The following is a 22906-nucleotide window of genomic DNA, read 5'->3' on the forward strand; positions in this document are numbered from 1 at the left end:
AATCTTGCTTGTTTGTATGTGACCAAATACTTATTTTCTACCATAATTTAGAAATAAATTCTTTAAAAATCAGACAATGTGATTTTATGTTTTTTTTTCTCATTATGTCTCATAGTTGAGGTATACCTATGATGAAAATTACAGGCCTCTCTCATCTTTTTTAGTGGAAGAACTTGCAAAAGTGGTGGCTGACTAAATACTTTTTTGCCCCACTGTAAAGGAAGGACTTATATTTCTCCTTCACGTTGGATCCACTTCTTACTTTGGCTCAGAAACTGCAGTCAATCAACCCACACAAAAGAGAGGGGATGTACTCAAGTTACCTATACTAGGTATATAAGGTCCTGTGGTATACACACTAACTATAGAACCGAAAAAAGAGAGAAAAAAACCACTTAAAGGCGGACCATGTATAAAATCAAATTAATTTTATTTATTGGTAATTCCAAACATATATAAAAAACAAATACAGCGTGGACAAACTATAAGTGGGAACCAGGGAGCAGGGGGAGACAATGGAAAAAATAAAGAAATTGTCCAGGTGCACTAGTCTATGATACAAGAAGACAAATATGTCACAATATAAATAAATGGATGATCATATACACACAGGGCACACACAAGGGCAACATCGCCTCATTGGTAAACGTACACGTTTATAATGCAAGTCTCATAAAGAGAGTGCCAAAGTGTACAGGGTAAATTATAGTGACAATGAATATGTTAGCATGCTAACCGGATCACAAAGAAGAAAACCACAAGTAATGGTGACATGAATCAATGAACTCCCCCCGCTCCCCAGCTACCCACCAGACCTCCGACGCGTTTCACCCAATGAGACTTTGTCGATAGGGGATGAGATGTCTAGGGGCAGAGTATCCCTTTAACATTGTAAACCGTATGTCCAACGCACCATCCCGTTTAGTTCGTTTTGCGTCTTATAAGGTTTTGTCCGTTTTTTTACCCGTACCCAAAACCGTAGTCTACCACGTTTTTTGGTCTGGGTGAAAAACTGTATTAAACCATATACGTTTTTTTTTTTTAAACATGGGAGTCAATGGGAATCGTACAGAACTGTATGTGCGTACGGTTCCATCCAGTTTTCACCATACGTTTTTTTTTCTTGAAATTTCAATCAAACAAGTGAAACTTTATTCAAAATGGAGTGAAAAGTTAAAAACGTATACTTAAAAAAAAACAAAAAACGGATGCAACCGGACATCATTTTTCAAACCATATACGGTTTTCAATATGGGTATATGGGTTAAAATTTGTACACACGTTTTCATACAGTTTAGTCCGGTTTTGAGTAATCCGTTTTTCATAAAAAACCTGATACGGGAACTGTTTTGCAAAAACGTGGTGTGAATGCAGCCTTAAACATATTGAAAATGTACTGCAAGATAAGCCTGTTTTTCTGACACAGATTGCACCAGATTTTTGGTGCTAACAGTTTTGATTGTCTCTGTACTATGTTCTGTTATGTGCAGTGCAAGAGCGGGCAATGCCCAATACAAGTATACTCAGGTACAAGTATACTATATTATTCAGGAAACAATACTGGCTTGTGCCCTTTCTCATACTCTAGAGAGGGGAAAACATGGCCAACATGGGGGGCAGACCTTCAGTGAGGAAAAAGACCCCCCCTCACTCCTCTCCAGTTCCGTTTACTAAATAAATACCGCCCACAATTTATTTTTACATATAATTATTTTTCCATATAGAATAATACTACAGTGAATGCTCTCCAATATGGTCCTGCCTGGTCTAGTATCCTCAGTGCCGATAAACCTGTGTGGAATAAAGGATTATGGGGGAGATTTATCAAAAACTGTGCAGAGGAAAAGTGGTGCAGTTGCCCATGGCAACTTGGCAACTTTTCCTCTGGACAGGTCTTGATAAATCTCCGTCTATGTCTCTTTTACTGCTCATACTGTGCATTCTTCCTTTTTAAGCTGTTGAACTGATTTGCAGTTCTTTTAATGTTATTGGTCGACAAAATGATAACAAGTCCTTTAAAACAAGAATTTCCATCATGTAATATGAATTAATAACCCTGATAATGGCCGGTGTGACTTTATGTCGTACATACTGATAAAACTGTGACAACTACTGATAAATAATGCAATATAAATGCATTTTCTCTCTTGTGGCTGTCTGAAATTTGCTCCTTTTGATTGCCGAGTGTTAATCCAATGATGCTCGGATTAAGCTATAAAAAAGGCTCATCCCTTTATGGAATACAGATGTGTGCTACACATGACAGACATGTATCCCAAACCGCAGATGACCCGTGATTTCAAAGCATCTGTTTCCTAAACATCACTTGAAAGGGATTTTTTATCAGAACGGTGACATTTGCGAGGTTTGTGCTGGGGATCATTAGCCTTTTCTCATGGGGTTAAAGGTCTGGGCGCCTTCTGTATTTCCAAACAGTTAATGGGCATTTTATCAGGACCAGCCGTAAGCCTCCGGGTGGGTGTGCACCTATAGATGTGCCTGGTTGCATGGACGCATTATGTTGCTTGAAGTATGCCTTAAGTCAATTAAACCCGAATTCCTTCTTTTCCAGAACTCTGGGGGGTAAAATTCAGAGAAGTGGTAACTCTGTGCAGCTGTATTGTATTATATTAGAAGTCATCAGTTATTACCATATTCATTTTATATCCAGCTTCAAAGGAATAATATAACAACTGCTCGAATTCAAGACAATTGATGACTTTTTACTTTCCATTATATCATGTGTCCCAGGGCCACACTTGAAATGTCTTCTTCTGTCCATTATTTATTCACTATAGAGCAGGGGCGTCACTACGTTAAAACTTTCGGGGCACCTGCCCCGAATGTGAACCGCTGGTGCCCCGAATGTATGAACTCCCTGCTGTGTCTGTGCTGGCAAACAGTAGCCGCGCAACCAGGCTGCTGTTTGCCAGTGGCAGCGCGCCGGTGGGACACCTGCTTTATTGATTACAGTACCGTAGGGCAGGCCCTTTAACAGACCGGGGGCTGCTGGTAACAGACGTGCATGCCGCGGTGCGCAGGCACGTCTGTTATCAGGGACAGAAGCAGTTGCGGATCGGCCTGAAAATTCCCCCCAAACCACTTCCCCCCGCACTATAGCATGGTGGAGGGGGACAGCTCCCGCTCCACCAATCCATCACCCTTCTCACACGTTCCATTTTTGTGAGCGCCGCGGGGACACCATCCACTGCAGGCGCGATGACGTCACATCATCGCGTCGGCTCCTGGAGATCACGTCCCCGCAGCTCACACTCTGCAAGAATGGAACAGCGTGTGAGAAGGGTGACGCTGCGGAGGGGAAAGCTGCAGAGCCAGACAGAGCTGGAGTGCTATATGGTACAGGGGAATTATTAAAACGGAGGGGGGGGGCACATAACCGGGGTCACTATATGTGGCAGGCACATGACCCCTAACATATAATACCCCCCTGTCATCTGCCCCTCACATATAAATGCCCTTTGTCATGTGCCACATCATATATAAGGGCCCTTTTATGTGTATCTGCCCCCATGCAACTGCCCCTGGGGGCAAATATCGGGGGCCCTTATATATGATGTGGCACATTACAAAGGGCCATTATATATGAGGGACAGATGACAGGGGGGTATTATATGTTAGGGGTCATGTGCCTGCCACATATAATGACCCCCTGTTATCTGCCCCTGACTTATAATGTGCCCTTTTATGTGTAAGTCAGGGGCAGATGTCAGGGGGCCATTATATGTGAGGGGCACATGACAGGGGCCATTTTAAGTGAGGGGCAAATGTCAAGGGGGCATTATATGTGGCGGGCACATGACAGGGTGGCTCCCCTGTCATGTGCCCCCTACATATAATGCCCCCTTTACATTTGCCCCTCACTTATAATGCCCCCTGTCATGTACCCCTCACATATAATACCACCCTGTCATCTGCCCCTCACATATAATGGCCCCTTGTCATGTCCCCCTCACATATAATGGCCCCCTGACATTTGCTCTTCACCTATAATGCCCCCCTGTCATTTTCCCTTCACATATAAGGCCCCCTGACATGTGCCACTCATATACGTACTGCCCCCTGTCATGTGCCCCTCACATATAATACCCCCTGTCCTGTGCCCTTCACATAAAATGCCCCATGTCCTGTGCCCCTCACATATAATGCCCCCTGAGGGGCAGAACAGGGGGAATTATATGTGAGGGGGCAGGACAGGGGGCATTATATGTGAGGGGGCAGGACAGGGGGCATTATATGTGAGGGGCACAGCACAGGTGGCATTATATGTTAGGGGCACAGGACAGAGGGCATTATTATTATTATGTGGGGGAGGGGGGCAGAGAGAACATTTAGCTGGACTTGGTGGTATGTACATCTGAATTAGATAAGGGAAAACTATTGAGAAGATCACCTGTAGATCTGTCACCTGTAGTCACTGATATCATTGTGTATGCTACCTGACTGTCCTATCAGAGCTGTAGTCACTGATATCATTGTGTATGCTGCCTGACTGTCCCATCAGAGCAGTAGTTCAGCAGTTATGAAACAACTCCCAGCATAACCTTACCACATACTTAAGGTCATACTGGGAGCTGTAGTTTTAAATGGTAAAAATTGGTACATTTAATTATTATAGTTGAAGTAATTTTCCACAGCGCTCTACAGCACAAGCATACATCACTTCAGAACCTGCTAAAAACATGAACCCCCTGCTACTGCTGCTGTCACCTGAACCCCACCTCAGCTTAGAACATAGAGTGGTCTCACCTAATAATCCGTGCTATGGTTTTAACGCTCCTCATTTACACTTGTGTTCCCTGTCCTGAAGTAACATCAGCTGACAGCCAATAAGACTAACCCCTACCTCAAACCCCAATACAAGGAACAACATTTTTTTATAGTCATGCGACATTAAGTGGCCCCGCCCCTTGGCCCCTCCTTTTGTGCCCCGGATCTTTTGGAGACCTAGCAACGCCCCTGCTATAGAGTAATCTTTCAGTGTAAACTACACTGTAGTAATGGCTGTAACATGCTAGACACCACTCTGCCATGTTGTGTCGTACTTTATATATTCATTAAATTAGTCATATTACTTGATGACTACATGGCTTCTTATAGAGAAGTAAAGAACTAGCCGACATCCAGAGCTTTGCAATGAAATAGACCCCATAGCAGGGTGAGTGTTGTATATGAATGCACAGGTGCATCCTACATAAAGGTAAGCTTCAGCTCAGGCTCACACCAGATTTTCAGCCATACGGGACCGCATACGGCTGGGGGAGCTAAAACCGGGCGCTCCTGTATCCCTGCCGTATGCCGCCCATATGTAATTCATTTCAATGAGCCAACTGGAGTGAAACGCTGACTCCGGTCGGCTCATTTTTGCCCCGTATGGGGTTTTCCCACCGGACCAAAAACCGTAGTGGACCACGGTTGTAGGTCCGGTGGAAAACTGCATACGGGGCAAAAATAAAGTGTACCATCAACTAAACTTTCCTTAATCCCCCTTCCCAGCTGTCTCTGACTCTCACTAACACTAGCTCTGCGTTTATTTTCTCTTAAAACAGCAGTTAAATACATTATCTTCAGGTATCTCTGCTGCTCACTCTGAGGGACATGTGTGAGTGAGGAAGGGGGCGTCGCCCAGAAGGCGTGACGTCAGATGAAGCCCTTCTATCTCTTCTTCCTCCTTCCTCCCTTCTTCTTCTATAAAACTAAATTCAATAGTTTTTTTGCTATAGGAAGACCCGATCCTCTGTTCAAGCAGGGCCGCGCTGCACTGACATCTGGCCAGTGCGCATCGGCTCTCCTCTTCAGGGGGCGGAACCTGTTGACACGGCTGGCCAGTAGGGAGCGCGCCCTGCTGTGCTGCTGGCACAGCACTCGTTCCCGCCTGTCTGATTGACAGGCGGGGAGCTGCGCTTAGTATGCGATTTCGGACTCAGCAGCCAGGCTGGTGTGAGTCCGAAATCACTGAAACAGGGACTCCTTGGGGGACTTCTAGTGGGCAAAATTTCAAACATAAAAAGCACATGAAAGGAAAACATTTTTTTAAATAGAATCAAATTACAAAATTAATCTATATATATTAAACTTTGAAATATAAAAAAAATCTTTTGATGAGAGGTACTCATCTTCTTTCATACGGCCAACATATTGGGCAGCAAATCAGACCATTTATATCTGGACTTAATTTAGTAATTCTTCTCTTGGTATTTCCCTTAGACTGAGGTCATACACATGAACTAAAATATTTTTAGGTTCACCTCAAAGTCAAAAGCTCTCCCTCTATCTTTTTCCCCATGTACAAAGGTGAATTCGCCTTTCAACCCCCTACAACCAAGAAGACTATAGTGAGCTCAAAGCTTCTTGCACGCATTAGTGTTCCAAGGGAGCTAGTATCATGTGTAGGTTAATCCAGGATTAACTTCTTAGCATGGTTACTCAGGGATTTTTTATTTTTAAATGTGCACAGGGTGTGCCCCCCACTTCCTGGTGACAGCTTAACACAAGAAAGTGCCTTCTTTGACGACGACTGCCCACATCAACGTCTGCCCACAATGGCTGCCTGAGAAGGTACTTCCTTGTAAGACCAAGGTGAGGAAATGCTGAGCAGAAGGACGGCACACCATTTATTTTTTATCCCAGCCTGACCACAAAAAAAGTCCCTAAACAACCCTTGAAGGTCCAAGCGTATATTGATCTGTAGTGCTCTGAACTTTATCCCCTACAAGGGGGGGCCCTGCAATCTCTTGTATGGGGCCGCCGCAATGTACAGGAAAGGGGGCGTTCTGTCCCCGCATGACGTGGCAGGTGGCACGCCCCTCCATGAATCCCCAGGAGATAAAGTTCAGAGCACTACAGATCTCCTTCAAGAATCTATTAAATATTTCATAACAGTTGCTTGGTTGGTGGTAGGACAAGTGCAAGAGAGCCTAGGTTCCACTCTTCTTAGGGTCTATTCACACGGCAGAAATTTCACCTCAAATTAAAGCCCATAGAATTCCATGGGATTCCACACTCCCATTCACACTTCTGAATTTCCGCTTGTGGAAATTCAGAAGTGTGAATGGGAGTACAGAATCCCATAGAAGTCTATGGGCTTTAATTTGAGGTAGGATTCCGCAAACGGAAATCCTGCCGTGTGAATAGACCCTTAGACCGACTTTTGAGAATTATCATTTCCACAGCTTTGTTTCTCTACTTCCAGACCTTTCTCGCGTGATACTGGACCCAAGTTGATAGCAGGAAACATATCAAAGAGCAGCTTATATAATTTCCTAATATTTTATTTAGTGTATCGTAAAACTAAAGATAATTTTTAAGAATGAAGAATGAACAGGCTGAATAATTTAATAGTAGGTAGCTATAAAATTACCGACATCTGGCAGAGTGTTTTTCTTTCGCTAGTTCTACCCTTCCCTTGTCTCTACATCTATTACGGTGTTGGACATATTCACCTAATAACCTTGGCCTACTGGTGATGAATACTTTTATAACTAATAGACTCCCAAGTGCTTTGTGCACTTTTATACAGAAGATGTGTCCGACTGATCGAATTTAGGATTTTAGCTTCTTTTTACTACCAGTAATGTGCAGTGCTATTCTTTCTGGCAAAAGTAATAGACAGTGAAGAATCTGCAAGGAGCTGGGCCTCTGTTATTACTTAAGGGGCACTAAAACTGGCAAAGTTGGTAGAAAAGTTGGTAAAATTAGATGTGTACAATATATGTTGAACTGTGACCCTGCTGTTGTCAAGCAACAAATCACACACTTTCCTACAATCCCCCTTGCTTGTATACACAATAGAGACTAAAAAGCAATATGCCTTTGAACTGAGCATGTTCGACTGTCTCAGTGTATGCCTTAACCCCTTAAGGACCAAGCCCATTTTGACCTTAAGGACCAGAGCATTTTTTGCAAATCTGACCACTGTCACTTTAAGCATTAATTACTTTGGGATGCTTTTACTGATGAATTTGATTCCGAGATTGTTTTTTCGTGACATATTCTACTTTATGATAGTGGTAAATTTTTGTCGATACTTGCATCATTTCAAAATTCAAAAATGTCATGAATAATTTGAAAGTTTTGGATTTTTCTAACTTTGAAGCTCTCTACTTGTAAGGAAAATGGACTTACCAAATAAATTATATATTGATTCATAAATACAATATGTCTACTTTATGTTGGCATCATAAAGTTGACATGTTTTTACTTTTTGAAGACATTAGAAGGCTTCAAATTTCAGCAGCAATTTTTACATTTTTCACAAAAATTTCAAAATCTGAATTTTTCAGGGACCAGTTCAGTTTGGAAGTGAATTTGAGGGTTTTTATGTTACAAATACCCCAAAATGGACCCTATTATGAAAACTGCACCCCTCAAAGAATTCAAAATGACATTCAGAAAGTTTGTTAACCCTTTAGGTGTTTCACATGAATAGCAGCAAAGTGGAGGAGAAAAAAACATGTTCTTGTAGACCCATGCCCATAACTACAACTCCCAGCATGGTCAGACAACCAAAGGGCATGCTGGGTATAATTGTGCCTCCATCTGTTACATAACTACAACTCCCAGCATGCCCTTTGGCTGTGCATGCTGGGTGTTGTTGCTAAACAACAGCAGGAGGCAAACAGGCCTCACCTCCTGCTGGATTCTGCCACCCGCATCGCCGCCACTGCTGCCGCTGTCGCCACCACTCCTGATGCCTTCGGTGCCACCTGAGGGGACCCCCGCCAAGCTCCGGGCATGTAGGGGACCCCTGCCTGCCCCGATTGCCGCCCTGATTGCCCCCTACCCCCGATCACCTGTCACCAAACTAAACTTTTAATATATTGTTCCTTTTGTAATTATAAGACATTTAGCTATTTACTTGCTGTTAAAATTCTCAACCTTTATATGTTTTTAATGTGATTAAAGAAATACCCACTAGGAGGCTCTGTTCTGTTCCCTGCCAATTAGTTCAGTCTCCACCCGGCCTGGCAGGAGACCAAACTCAGGAAGTGCATGCGGGGCATGGCAAGGCACAGCTCTCGCAGGCTTCAGTGACGTCTCGCCTGCTGGGGAACGTCCACTTCCTTCTGCCGGGATTTCACACAATGCGAGCAAGTGGAGAGGTATGATACACAGCTTTTTAAAGCTTGAAAAAATATTTTTAAGGGCAGGAGGGGTGTTAGGAGTAGTTAGGGAATATAATCTGAGTTAGTTTAGAAATTATGGTTTGATGACAGGTACTCTTTAAGAAGAATATCTCATTCCATTGGGAAAAAAACGGTGAATCTACAACATCTCCTCTTGTGGAGGAATTGCAATTTTTTGATCTTTGGAGGATACATTGCCCGGTTGAGAGATTCTTCTTGCATTTTACAGCTTCACATGCCTGACTCTGTCATATTGACTTAGCCATAGGCGATTCTTTGATTGCTCACAGAATTATTAAAACTGAATATTTATCAAGGAGTCTTTCAAATCACTCTTCAATATTAGCTGTATTCATTTCAAAGGGTATCTCTCCAAGCTTAAAAAGTACCTGGAGGTTGAATCCATACCGGCTTTGGGTATTGGATAACAGGATTCAGATGAGGGGCTATATAGGTAAATTCTTGAATTTTAATCTTGGATTGGCATCAAAGATCCGTATGGCAGTGGCGTACCTTGGGCGGGGGGCGGCCCGCCCCGGGTGCCACTCTCAAGGGGGGTGCCAGGGGCGGACTGACCCACTGCCGCAAAATTAAAGTTGTTTTTTTTACACTTTGCCGCCACCCGCGCTCTGTGTCCGCTCGCAAACACCCCCCCCCCAGAGCCGTGCCCCCAACCCCCACGCCCCCCCCCCTTTCCTTACCTTACCTCCCAGGCAGCCTGTGGCGTGCGGCCCCACAGAACCGCTGTGGCTGCCTAGGAGAAGCGTCATCACGTTAGTGATGACGCGTGAGACGTGGTGCCGGCAGAGAGGAGCTCGCTGGAGATGAGCATGCGCCCTCCAGCAGTTTTGTCTGTTACCGCAGAATGTTGCAGCGCCAGGCCTCTCGCTACTGTGGCCGTACAGGTAGCCCCCCCTCCTCCCCCCCCCCTCCCCACCTGCATTGCCTCCCTCCCATCACCCACCACCATATAGGTAACCCCCCCCCCCAACCTGCCTGCCCCCCTTCTACCTCCCCCCTTCAACCCCTTTGGCTGTCCGGGCATGCTGTGAGTTGTAGTTTTGCAACAGCTGGAGGCGTCCGGGTTGACAAACACTGCCTTAGGGCCTAACCCAGTGTTTCCCAACCAGGGTACCTCCAGCTGTTGCAAAACTACAACTGCCAGCATGCCCGGACAACCAAAGGCTCTCCAGGCATGCTGGCAGTTGTAATTTTGCAACTGCTGGAGGCGCCCGGGTTGGAAAACACTGCCTTAAGGCCTATCCCAGTGTTTCCCAACCAGGGTACCTCCAGCTGTTGCAAAACTACAACTGCCAGCATGCCCGGACAGCCAAAGGCTCTCCAGGCATGCTGGCAGTTGTAGTTTTGCAACAGCTGGAGGCACCCAGGTTGGCAAACACTGCCTTAAGGCCTACCCAGTATTTCCCAACCAGGGAGCCTCCAGTTGTTGCAAAACTACAACTCCCAGCATGCCCGTAGAGCCTTTGGCTGTCTAGGCATGGTGGGAGTTGTAGTTTTGCAATAGCTGGAGGCGCCTGGGTTGGCAAACACTGCCTTAGGACCCAGAGTATTGTATTATACTCCAGAGCTGTACTCACTATTCTGCTGGTGAGATCACTGTAAAACAGAACCACTTTTTTTACATGTATTATTTTATTATTATATAGATGTATAGAGGGTGGAGTGTAGCTCTGCATATACCTATGGGGAAGAGGGGGGGGGGGGGGTGTAGCTCTGCATAGGTATATGCAGAGCTACACCCCCCCTCTTCCCCATAGGTATATGCAGAGCTACCCCCCTCTTTCCCATAAGTATATGCAGAGCTACACCGCCCCTTCTTTCCCATATGTATATGCGGAGCTACACCCCCCTTCCCCATAGGTATATGACCTATGGGGAAGGGGGGGGGGTGTAGCTCCGCATATACATATGGGAAAGAGTGGGGGGGTGTAGCTCTGCATATACTTATGGGAAAGAGAGGGGGGGGGGGTAACCCTGCATATACCTATGGGAAAGATGGGGGTTGTGGGTCTGCATATACCTATGGGAAAGAGGGGGGGAGTGTAACTCTGCATATACCTATGGGAAAGAGGGGGGGGGGGTAACACTGCATATACCTATGGGAAAGAGGGGGTTACCTGGCTACCTACCTACCTGCCCTTTTACTGTGCAGGACAAGAAGGAGGGCATTATTACAGTTTGTGGGCCTATAGATGGAAAGATTATAGAGGAGGGGAGGGCACTGAAAAAATGCAGAGTCTGACATTTTTTTCCTGCAGATGTTAAGAGATCCACATGGCAGTCTTATCCGGACAGAGAAGAAAAAGAAAGAGGACGCCACTGATCAGAAAATACGTAATTGTGAGTCCCAAAATGTAACTGTAATCGCTTATATGGTATATACATCCTGTGTACAGCTGATATCTACCGCCATATGGTCCTGTATATAATCACTTATACAGATTCTTTATAGTATACTGGTCTGTGTATAGTGGTTTTATTCAGTACATTATGGCGGTATTATCCAGTTATTGTGTGGTGGTATATATTTGCTCCTTGTATACCAGTATTATTGGTCATGGAAATTTACCTATGTTAAAGTGTTTCTTATATATATATAAATTTTAATTTATTGTGTGTGGGATTTGGGTGGAATAGGAGCGTGGCAGAAGACGAGCTGCAGAGCCTAGCAGGGGCCCTTGCCTTTTTTTTGGTCCGGGGGCCCGAGTGTTGTCAGTCCGCCCCTGGAGGGAGGGGAGGGAGGGGGTGTAATTAAGGGGGGTGCATGTGTGTGTGTGTGAGTGGGGGGGGGGGGGGGGTGCCAAACAAAGGGTCCGCCCCGGGTGCCAAATGCTCTAGGTACGCCCCTGCCGTATGGGAAGCCTTAAAAGCATGTGTAAGGGGATGATCTTAATGGAAAATATATGGCCATCCTATCAGTGGACACTAACCAAAAATGGCTAAAGGCTCAGAAGACGTTAAATGATACCAAGAATTTAATGATGCACAACAACAAAACAATATGGAGGTAGAAGAAATTGAAATGTACCTTGTGTAGATATCATCACCTATGATCAATGAAGAACAGAAGCGGGCATTGGATATTGCAGAACTAGAGAAGGCATTGAAAACCTTTTAATAACTTTTTATAATCATAAAAGCAAGGATTAGAGTTTAACAAGGAAAACCAAAATAATTTATTACCTACTCTTTAAGCAGCATTTAATGAGGCGGTAGGAGTTGGTTCTGTCTTAGAGACTATACAGGAAGCTGTAATTGTTCTCTTTTCTAAACCAGGTGAGGATTTATTAGTAGAATCATATCACTCAATCTCATTACTTTTAGTAGATCCTAAATTGGTAACAAAGATGCTAGCCAGAGGACTAGCTAGGGTAATATCCAGTATAGACCTTTAAAGGGGTACTCCACTGCTAGACATCTTATCCCCTATCCAAAGGATAGGGAATAAGATGTCTGATCGTGGGGGTCCTGCTGCTGGGGTCCCCAGTAATCTCCCGCAGCTCCAGGCATTCTAAGCAAACACTGGGGTTCCTGCAGCAGTGGTTGTGATATCACGGCCACACCCCTTGTGATGTCACTGCCATGCCCCTTGTGATGTCACTCCATGCCCCCTCCAATAGACATGAATGGAGGGGGTGTGGCATGAAGGCACAAGGGGTGTGGTCATGACATCATGATCACGGCCTCCGGCTCAGAACGCTGGAGCACCGGAGTACCCCTTTAAGATCAAACCGGCTTTATGCCTGGAAAATGCTGTCAGTTTGCATAGCATATTTATGATTATACACTTTTGTCCAGATAATGTACATAAAAGAGTTGTCTTCTCTTTAGATGCTAGGAAAGCTTATGACAGCGTTGAGTGGAACTTTTGGCAAAAAGTATTAGAGAAAATGGGCTTTGGAGATATGTTTATGCAATTGATATGATATCCATCCTAAGGCAAAATGTAGATAAATGGTTCACTTTCTGATACATTTAAATTAGGGAGAGGCACATGTCAGGGATGTTTCCTGTCCCTTTTTCTTTTTGCCTTGATGATTGAGCCGTTTGGGTGCAACCCAGCCAACTAGGGCTATGGGGCATGGACTGTGGGAATGTCAGCAGGGATAGCCGAGGCAGTGCAGCTCCCCTTCCCCCCCGTCCTCATCCAGTCTTACGTCATTGGTTCTAAGGGGTTAATCAGGGGTTGGGGGGGGGGGGGTCAGACAGATAGGGGTGGTCCGGCCAGGGGATATAAGCCCCTGTTTTCCCCCTCCCCTTCCTCTTACCGATTTGATCCAGCAGAAGTTCCCACCCTCCCACACCTTTTTTTGTGCATGTTGATGTTATTGTTTTGAATATCTCCTTTATTTGCTATCTTTGTTTTATTATCTTTCTTGGATGTCTCCTGAGTGGTTGTTTGTCTTGGCAGGTTGTCGTCTAGCATAGCTGATGGTGGAAGTTTCCAATGGCGGTTGCTAGTTCCTGTTCAAGTTCTGGATTTCTAAGTCACAGCTGGCGGTGCAGGAGGGATTTTCAAGCAATAATGGAGGTGGATGGCTGAGTTGCCCTTCGGCCAATGCCGGCAGCTCCCAGTGCGCTTCCTCTCTGGTCGGCCAAACTACAGGGGGTATTTATGTTAAGTTCAATTTAATAAACGCTCTGGCCGACCCCCACGTCCACTTAAGTAGGTTAACATGTGTTATGTCTTTATTCTGAGAAAGGGGGGAATTATGGTCAGTGTAAAGTGGTAGGTGTATTTCGCACAGTCAGCAGTAATGCTTCAATTCTCTTTGATAGTCAGGGGCTTTATATATGGTGACATGTAAGTAAAGGTGGCACTTTATGGTGACAACCAGTATATATTTCTTGGTGATACAGATGATTCATTAATACAGACACTGCAGATTAGAAAGACATTTTGCTCATTCTCCAAGTTACAGATCCACCGGGAGAAATTAGAACTGATGCCCATAGATCCACTTACTGAGACCTCCCTAGTATCTCACACAGTACGTGCCGTAGTATCTAAATTTAAATATTTGAGAATAATGATTCAGAAGGGTTTGAGTACATTTATTTTTTTAAACTTTATTAAATTACCAAATAAATTTAGTCAAAAGATTGCAGTGTGGTGTAATCTTCCTATTTCTTTTGCATGGAGAACCAATGTGATTGAAAAGGTATTAATGCCTCAGCTACATTATACACAGTTTGCCAGTATGGATTCCGCATTGTTTAGGGGCCTAGTGTGGAAAAAAAGGAGATTCAAGAATAAGGGATGAGACTCTACAGAGCGGTAAACATGAAGGAGGTTTGACAGGACCCAATACTTGGATCTTTGTGGCAACCCAACTACAACAAATTAGGGGGTGGTCACTTGTTTCCGCTTGTGGACCACTGGGCCATTTATTAGGGTCCATTCTCAAAGACAATATCATAATCCCATATTTGTAAAGGGAATTCCCACGCTAAAAGTGGGCAGCCACCCAACGATGTAGCTGTTACTAAATTTGTACTCCCTTCACATCTATTCGGTTGATACCTAGGATATCTGAGTTTTTCCAACCAGAGGGAGTCAGGAGGGAAATTTATAAATCACTTGGTAGACATAAAGATATAATACTAAAAATATAACATTAGTGGGGGGTAGAATATTCCAGGAACTGGATCTGTAGTGATCTTTTGTGGTTACCACTTGCATTTACTTTTTGATCTAAAATGATGCAAAATGTTGATAACTTTTGTCAATGTTGAAAAACAACAAAGGCTTAGTACTTAGGCTTATCCCATCTCTCCCCATAACGGAAGCATAAACGCTTGGCTGTGTTTTCATGTGTCTGAGGAGGTCAGGTGAGATAGCTGTCAGCCAAATGAACATTCAGCCGACAGTCATTGGAAATTTATGGCCAACTTAATAGACTGTTTGGTGCATTAACCCCTTAAGGACCAGGCCCATTTTGGCCTTAAGGACCAGACCAATTTTATTTTTGCATTTTTGTTTTTTCCTCCTCGCCTTCTAAAAATCATAACTCTTATATTTCCATCCACAGACCCATATGAGGGCTTTCTTTTTGCGTCACCAATTGTACTTTGTATTGACATTACTTGTTTTACCATAAAATGTACGGCGCAACCAAACAAATATTATTTCTGTGGGATATTTGAAAAGAAAGAAGGTTTTGTTTTCGCGCTGTAAACTTTCTGGTAAAAATGACATGTTTTCTTTATTCTGTCGGTCAATATGATTAAAATGATACCCATAATATATGCTTTTCTATAATTGTACCGCTTTAAAAAAAATCTCAAACCATTTTAACAAAATTAATATGTTTGAAATTGCTCTATTTTGACCACCTATAACTTTCTCATTTTTCTGTATATGGGGCAATATGAGGGCTCATTGCTTGCGCCATGATCTGTAGTTTTTATCAGTACCACATTTGCTTAGGTTTTACTTTTTATAAATTTTTATAATTTTTTTTTAAATAAAATGTGACAAAAAAGCAGCAATTTTGGACATTTACATTTTTTTTTACGTTTATGCCGTTCACTGTACGGGAAAATTAACAATATATTTTAATAGTTCAGACTTTTTCGCACGCAGCGATACCAAATATGTGTATTAATTATTTTTTTTACGCTTTTTTGGGGGGTAAAATGGGAAAAACGGATGTTTTACTTTTTTATTGGGGTAGGGGATTTTTCACATTTTTATACTTTTTTATTTTACATTTTTTTTGTTACTTCCCCCCCCCCCCTTTTTATGTCCCCATAGGGGGACTATTCATAGCAATTAGTTGATTGCTAATACTGTTCAGTGCTATGTATAGGACATAGCACTGATCAGTATTATCGGTGATCTTCGGCTCTGGTCTGCTCGATCTCAGACCAGAGCAGAAGACCCCGGGAGACGGCCGGAGCCAGGTGAGGGGACCTCCCGCCGCCATGCTGGATGATCGGATCCCCGCGGCAGCGCTGAGGGCGAACCGATCATCCATTCAAAGTACCGCACTGCCGCAGATGCCGTGATCTGTATTGAGCACGGCATCTGAGGGGTTAATGGTGGACATCTGCGCGATTGCGGATGTCCGCCATTACCGACAGGTCCCTGGCTGCTGATAGCAGTCGGGACTTGCTGCGCATGATGCGAGCACCGCTCCGGTACTCGCGATCATGGCGGCACGTAAATGTACGTCATGGTGCGTTAAGTACCACGTCACTATGACATACATTTACGTCCATTGTAGTTAATGGGTTAACGGGGTACTCCGGGGGAAAACATTTTTTTTTTTTTTTTATCAACTGGTGCCAGAAATTTAATAAAACAGAATTGTAAATTACTTCTATTTAAAAATCTTAATTCTTCCAGTACTTATGAGCTGCTGTATGATCCAGAGGAAGTTCTTTTCTTTTTGAATTTATTTTCTGTCTGACCACAGTGCTGTCTGCTGACACCTCTGTCCATGTAAGGAACTGTCCAGAGCAGGAGAGGTTTTCTATGGGGATTTGCTCCTGCTCTGGACAGTTCCTGTGTAGTATACAGCAGCTGATAAGTACTGGAGACATTAAGATTTTTAAATAGAAGTAATTTCCAAATCTGTTTAACTTTCTGGCACCTGTTGAGTTAAAAAAGTTTTTCACTGGAGTACCCCTTTAACCCCTTAAGGACCAGGCCATTTTACACCTTAGGACCGGAGCGTTTTTTGAACATCTGACCACTGTCACTTTAAACATTAATAACTCTGGGATGCTTTTACCTATCATTCTGATTCCGAGATTGTTTTTTCGTGACATATTCTACTTTATGTTATTGGTAAAATTTTGTCGATACTTGCATCGTTTCTTAGTGAAAAATTTCAAAATTTGCTGAAAAAATAGAAAATTTTGCATTTTTCTAACTTTGAAGCTCTCTGCTTGTAAGGAAAATGGATATTCCAAAAAAATAAAAATTATTCACATATACAATATGTCTACTTTATGTTTGCATCATGAAATTGACGTGATTTTACTTTTGGAAGACACCAGAGGGCTTCAAAGTTCAGCAGCAATTTTCCAATTTTTCACAAAATTTTCAAACTCACTATTTTTCAGGGACCAGTTCAGGTTTGAAGTGGATTTGAAGGGTCTTCATATTAGAAATACCCCACAAATGACCCCATTATAAAAACTGCACCCCCCAAAGTATTCAAAATAACATTCAGTCAGCGTTTTAACCCTTTAGGTGTTTCACAGGAATAGCAGCAAAGTGAAGGAGAAAATTCACCATCTTCATTTTTTACACTCGCATGTTCTTGTAGACCCAATTTTTGAATTTTTACAGGGGGTAAAAAGAGAAAATTTATACTTATATTTGTAGCCCAATTTCTCTCGAGTAAGGACATACCTCATATGTCCATGAAAAGTGTTCGGCGGGAGCAGTAGAGGGCTCAGAAGCGAAGGAGCGACAAGGGAATTTTGGAGAGTACGTTTTTCTGAAATGGTTTTTGGGGGGCATGTTGCATTTAGGAAGCCCCTATGGTACCAGAACAGCAAAAAATCCCCACATGGCATACCATTTTGGAAACTAGACCCCTTGGGGAACGTAACAAGGGGTAAAGTGAACCTTAATACCCCACAGGTGTTTCACGACTTTTGCATATGTAAAAAAAAATTTTTTTTTATCACTAAAATGTGTTTCCCCCCAAATTTCACATTTTTGCAAGGGTTAATAGCAGAAAATACCCCCCAAAATTGTAACCCCATCTCTTCTGAGTATGGAGGTACCCCATAAGTGGACCTGAAGTGCACTACGGGCGAACTACAATGCTCAGAAGAGAAGGAGTCATATTTGGCTTTTGGAGAGCAAATTTTGGTCGGGGGGCATGTCGCATTTAGGAAGCCCCTATGGTGCCACAACAGCAAAAAACCCTCACATGGCATACCATTTTGGAAACTAGACCCCTTGAGGAACGTAACAAGGAATAAAGTGAGCCTTAATACCCCACAGGTGTTTCACGACTTTTGCATATGTAAAAAAAAAATTTTTTTTTTCACTAAAATGTGTGTTTCCCCCCAAATTTCACATTTTTGCAAGGGTTAATAGCAGAAAATACCCCCCAAAATTTGTAACCCCATCTCTTCTGAGTATGGAGGTACCCCATAAGTGGACCTGAAGTGCACTACGGGCGAACTACAATGCTCAGAAGAGAAGGAGTCATATTTGGCTTTTGGAGAGCAAATTTTGGTCGGGGGCATGTCGCATTTAGGAAGCCCCTATGGTGCCACAACAGCAAAAAACCCTCACATGGCATACCATTTTGGAAACTAGACCCCTTGAGGAACGTAACAAGGAATAAAGTGAGCCTTAATACCCCACAGGGGTTTCACGACTTTTGCATATGTAAACAAATATATATTTTTTTTCACTAAAATGTGTGTTTCCCCCCAAATTTCACATTTTTGCAAGGGTTAATAGCAGAAAATACCCCCCAAAATTTGTAACCCCATCTCTTCTGAGTATGAAGGTACCCCATGAGTGGACCTGAAGTGCACTACGGGCGAACTACAATGCTCAGAAGAGAAGGAGTCATATTTGGCTTTTGGAGAGCAAATTTTGGTCGGGGGGCATGTCGCATTCAGGAAGCCCCTATGGTGCCACAACAGCAAAAAACCCTCACATGGCATACCATTTTGGAAACTAGACCCCTTGAGGAACGTAACAAGGAATAAAGTGAGCCTTAATACCCCACAGGTGTTTCACGACTTTTGCATATGTAAAAAAAAATTTTTTTTTCCACTAAAATGTGTGTTTCCCCCCAAATTTCACATTTTTGCAAGGGTTAATAGCAGAAAATACCCCCCAAAATTTGTAACCCCATCTCTTCTGAGTATGGAGGTACCCCATAAGTGGACCTGAAGTGCACTACGGGCGAACTACAATGCTCAGAAGAGAAGGAGTCATATTTGGCTTTTGGAGAGCAAATTTTGGTCGGGGGGCATGTCGTATTTAGGAAGCCCCTATGGTGCCACAACAGCAAAAAACCCTCACATGGCATACCATTTTGGAAACTAGACCCCTTGAGGAACGTAACAAGGAATAAAGTGAGCCTTAATACCCCACAGGGGTTTCACGACTTTTGCATATGTAAAAAAATATATATTTTTTTTCACTAAAATGTGTGTTTCCCCCCAAATTTCACATTTTTGCAAGGGTTAATAGCAGAAAATACCCCCCAAAATTTGTAACCCCATCTCTTCTGAGTATGGAGGTACCCCATAAGTGGACCTGAAGTGCACTACGGGCGAACTACAATGCTCAGAAGAGAAGGAGTCATATTTGGCTTTTGGAGAGCAAATTTTGGTCGGGGGGCATGTCGCATTTAGGAAGCCCCTATGGTGCCACAACAGCAAAAAACCCTCACATGGCATACCATTTTGGAAACTAGACCCCTTGAGGAACGTAACAAGGAATAAAGTGAGCCTTAATACCCCACAGGGGTTTCACGACTTTTGCATATGTAAAAAAATATTTTTTTTTTCACTAAAATGTGTGTTTCCCCCCAAATTTCACATTTTTGCAAGGGTTAATAGCAGAAAATACCCCCCAAAATTTGTAACCCCATCTCTTCTGAGTATGAAGGTACCCCATAAGTGGACCTGAAGTGCACTACGGGCGAACTACAATGCTCAGAAGAGAAGGAGTCATATTTGGCTTTTGGAGAGCAAATTTTGGTCGGGGGGCATGTCGCATTTAGGAAGCCCCTATGGTGCCAGGACAGCAAAATAACCCCAACATGGCATACCATTTTGGAAACTAGACCCCTTGAGGAACGTAACAAGGGGTACAGTGAGCATTTACCCCCCACTGGTGTCTGTCAGAACTTTGGAACAGTGGGCTGTACAAAATTTTTAATTTGCACAGCCCACTGTTCCAAAGATCTGTCAGACACCAGTGGGGGGTAAATTCTCACTGCACCCCTCATTACATTCCGTGAGGGGTGTAGTTTCCGAAATGGGGTCACATGTTTTTTTTTTTTTTTTGCGTTTGTCAAAACCGCTGTAACAATCAACCACCCCTGTGCAAATCACCTCAAATGTACATGGTGCACTCTCCCTTCTGGGCCTTGTTGTGCGCCCCCAGAGAACTTTGCGCCCACTTATGGGGTATCTCCGTACTCGGGACAAATTGCATTACAAATTTTGGGGGGCGTTTTTCCCTTTTACCTCTTGTCAAAATGAACAGTATAGGGCAACACCAGCGTGTTAGTGTAAAAAATTTATTTTTTTACACTAACATGCTGTTGTAGACCCCAACTTCACCTTTTCATAAGGGGTTAAAGGAGAAAAATCCCACCAAAATTTGTAACACAATTTCTCCCGAGTACGGCGATACCCCATATGTGACCCTATTATGTTGCCTTGAAATACGACAGGGCTCCAAAGTAAGAGCGCCATGCGCATTTGAGGCCTGAATTAGGGATTTGCATAGGGGTGGACAGGGTATTCTACGCCAGTGATTCCCAAACAGGGTGCCTCCAGCTGTTGCAAAACTCCCAGCATGCTTGGACAGTCAATGGCTGTCCAGCAATACTGGGAGTTGTTGTTTTGCAACAGCTGGAGGCTCCATTTTGGAAACAGTGGCGTACCGGACGTTTTTCATTTTTATTGGGAGGGGAGGGGGGCTGTGTAGGGGTATGTGTATATGTAGTGTTTTTTACTTTTTATTTTATTTTGTGGTAGTGTAGTGTAGTGTTTTTAGGGTACAGTCACACGGGCGGGGGATTACAGCGAGTTCCCGCTGCGAGTTTGAGCTGCCGCGCAAAATTTGCTGCATCGCAAACTTGCAGCCTGATACTCACTGTAAGCCCCCTGCCCATGTGAATGTACAGGGTACAGGGGGGACCTCCAGCTGTTACAAAACTACAACTCCCAGCATGCACAGTTTATCAGTGCATGCTGGTAGTTATAGTTTTGCAACAGCTGGAGGCACACGGTTGGGAAACACTGAGTTAGGAAACAGACAATGTTTCCCAACCAGTGTGCCTCCAGTTGTTGCAAAACCACAACTCCCAGCATTCTCAGGCATGCTGGGAGTAGTAGTTCGGCAACATCTTTAGAGCCAGATGTTGCCGAACTACAACTCCCAGCATGCTGGGAGTTGTAGTTTTGCAACATCTGGAGGACTACAGTTTGCAGACCACTAATACAGTGGTTCCCAATCTGTGCCCTTCCAGATGTTGCAAAACTACAACTCCCAGTATGCCAAAACTGTCCAGGCATGCTGGGAGTTGTAGTTCTGCAACATCTGAAGGGCCAGATGTGACAGAACTACAACTCCCAGCATGTCTGGACAGTAAGGGCATGCTGAGGATGTGCAGTTTTGCAACATCTGGAAGGGCACAGTGGTCTCCAAACTGTGGACCTCCAGATGTTGCAAAACTGCAACTCCCAGCATGCCCAGACGCCAAGGGCTGTCTGGGCATGCTGGGAGTTGTAGTTTACAGGGTCCCATTACAGCAATGCATGTCGTTTTACGGCGACGTGCATTGCTGTAAAGGGCCCGACCGCGGCTGAAGATCAACTCACCTGTCGCCGCCGCCGCCATCTTCCTCGCCGGGATCCGGGTCTTCAGGGACGAGGTAAGTACCCAGCACTCCCCCGTCCCCCGCCGCGTCCTCCGGTCTTCCTCCTGTCCTCTCCGGACTTCAAGGGGCCGGGCAGGACGGGAGGAAGTAACCGCCCCCCCCCCCCCCCTTGCGATTGGTCGGTTAGTTAACCGAAGGATCGCAGGGGATCAGAGGAGGTGGCAGGCTTGCCACCTCGCTCCTAGGCTCCAGCATGGTCCTGGCTGTCTGTGACAGCCGGGATCATGCGAAATTACCGGGCGGTCGGGTCCCAGAGACCCGATCAGCCCGGTATCGCCGCAGATCGCAAGGGCCCCCCTCTGCGTTTGCCCTGGATGCCTGCTGAAGGATTTCAGCAGGCATCCAGTTCCGATCTCTGCCCGGCGAGCGGCAGAGACCGGAAATACAACAGGACGTTCTCTAACGTCCTTGGGCATTAAAGCCCAGGTAGTGAGGACGTTAGAGAAAGTCCTATGTCCTTAACAGGTTAAAGTCAACTGGCCATGGTATACATCTACATAGCTACATGTTTAAGGGAAAAAAACTGTAGGGCCTTGTCATAATGGATCTTGTCTGTAAGAACCAATAAAGAAAACCTGGTGATTCATATCTTCCCTGCCATTTTATGGTAAAAGAGGGAAATGGCTCTTTAGAAAGAAATCCTCAAGAAGTCCATTGCATTTATCAGATTACCATTTGATCCAATGCATCCTGCTCTACATGTGGAGACTGTCGAAGGCCATGGCATCTTGAAGGACTTGAGTGCTGCGTCTTGTGTGCATTTAGCATGGTTTGAAGTTGAAATAGTTTCTTGCGTGTGTAGTAGTTATATCGATCGTAATCTCCGGCAGACTTCTAACAGTAACAATGTGACTAGTTTACAAGTTTCCTGCTGTTCCTGGGTTATTCTGTGCATCCCGGATCAGACGTTATTTATGCAAAATAAAATTAATGACATATTGAACTTTGCCTTGGCTTGAAACATACTGATATATTCCTGTTTTACAGTAATCTCTTTCCCCCAATATATATTATTCTTACATATTACTCAATTTTTTTTTTTTTTAAATAGAAGTTTTATGGCGCAAATTAAATAGATTTATGGGGGTAAAAAATCCTTTAGATTGTTGGGGGTCTGACTGCTGGAAGTAATTGATA

At 44.0% G+C, this 22906-nt stretch overlaps 1 long non-coding RNA gene across 1 annotated transcript in view; it reads left to right on the forward strand.

Annotated features, from left to right (window-relative positions):
- LOC130282986 (uncharacterized) overlaps nt 1-13825 on the forward strand; it is a 70338-nt gene extending 56513 nt beyond the window's left edge. The window contains exon 3 of the long non-coding RNA XR_008846584.1: nt 13576-13825. This is a non-coding gene — a long non-coding RNA (uncharacterized LOC130282986). The remainder of the gene's footprint in view (nt 1-13575) is intronic.
- Nucleotides 13826-22906: the final 9081 nt, after the last annotated feature.

The sequence above is a fragment of the Hyla sarda genome, chromosome 7 (genome assembly GCF_029499605.1).
Source record: "Hyla sarda isolate aHylSar1 chromosome 7, aHylSar1.hap1, whole genome shotgun sequence".
Lineage (NCBI taxonomy): Eukaryota > Metazoa > Chordata > Amphibia > Anura > Hylidae > Hyla > Hyla sarda.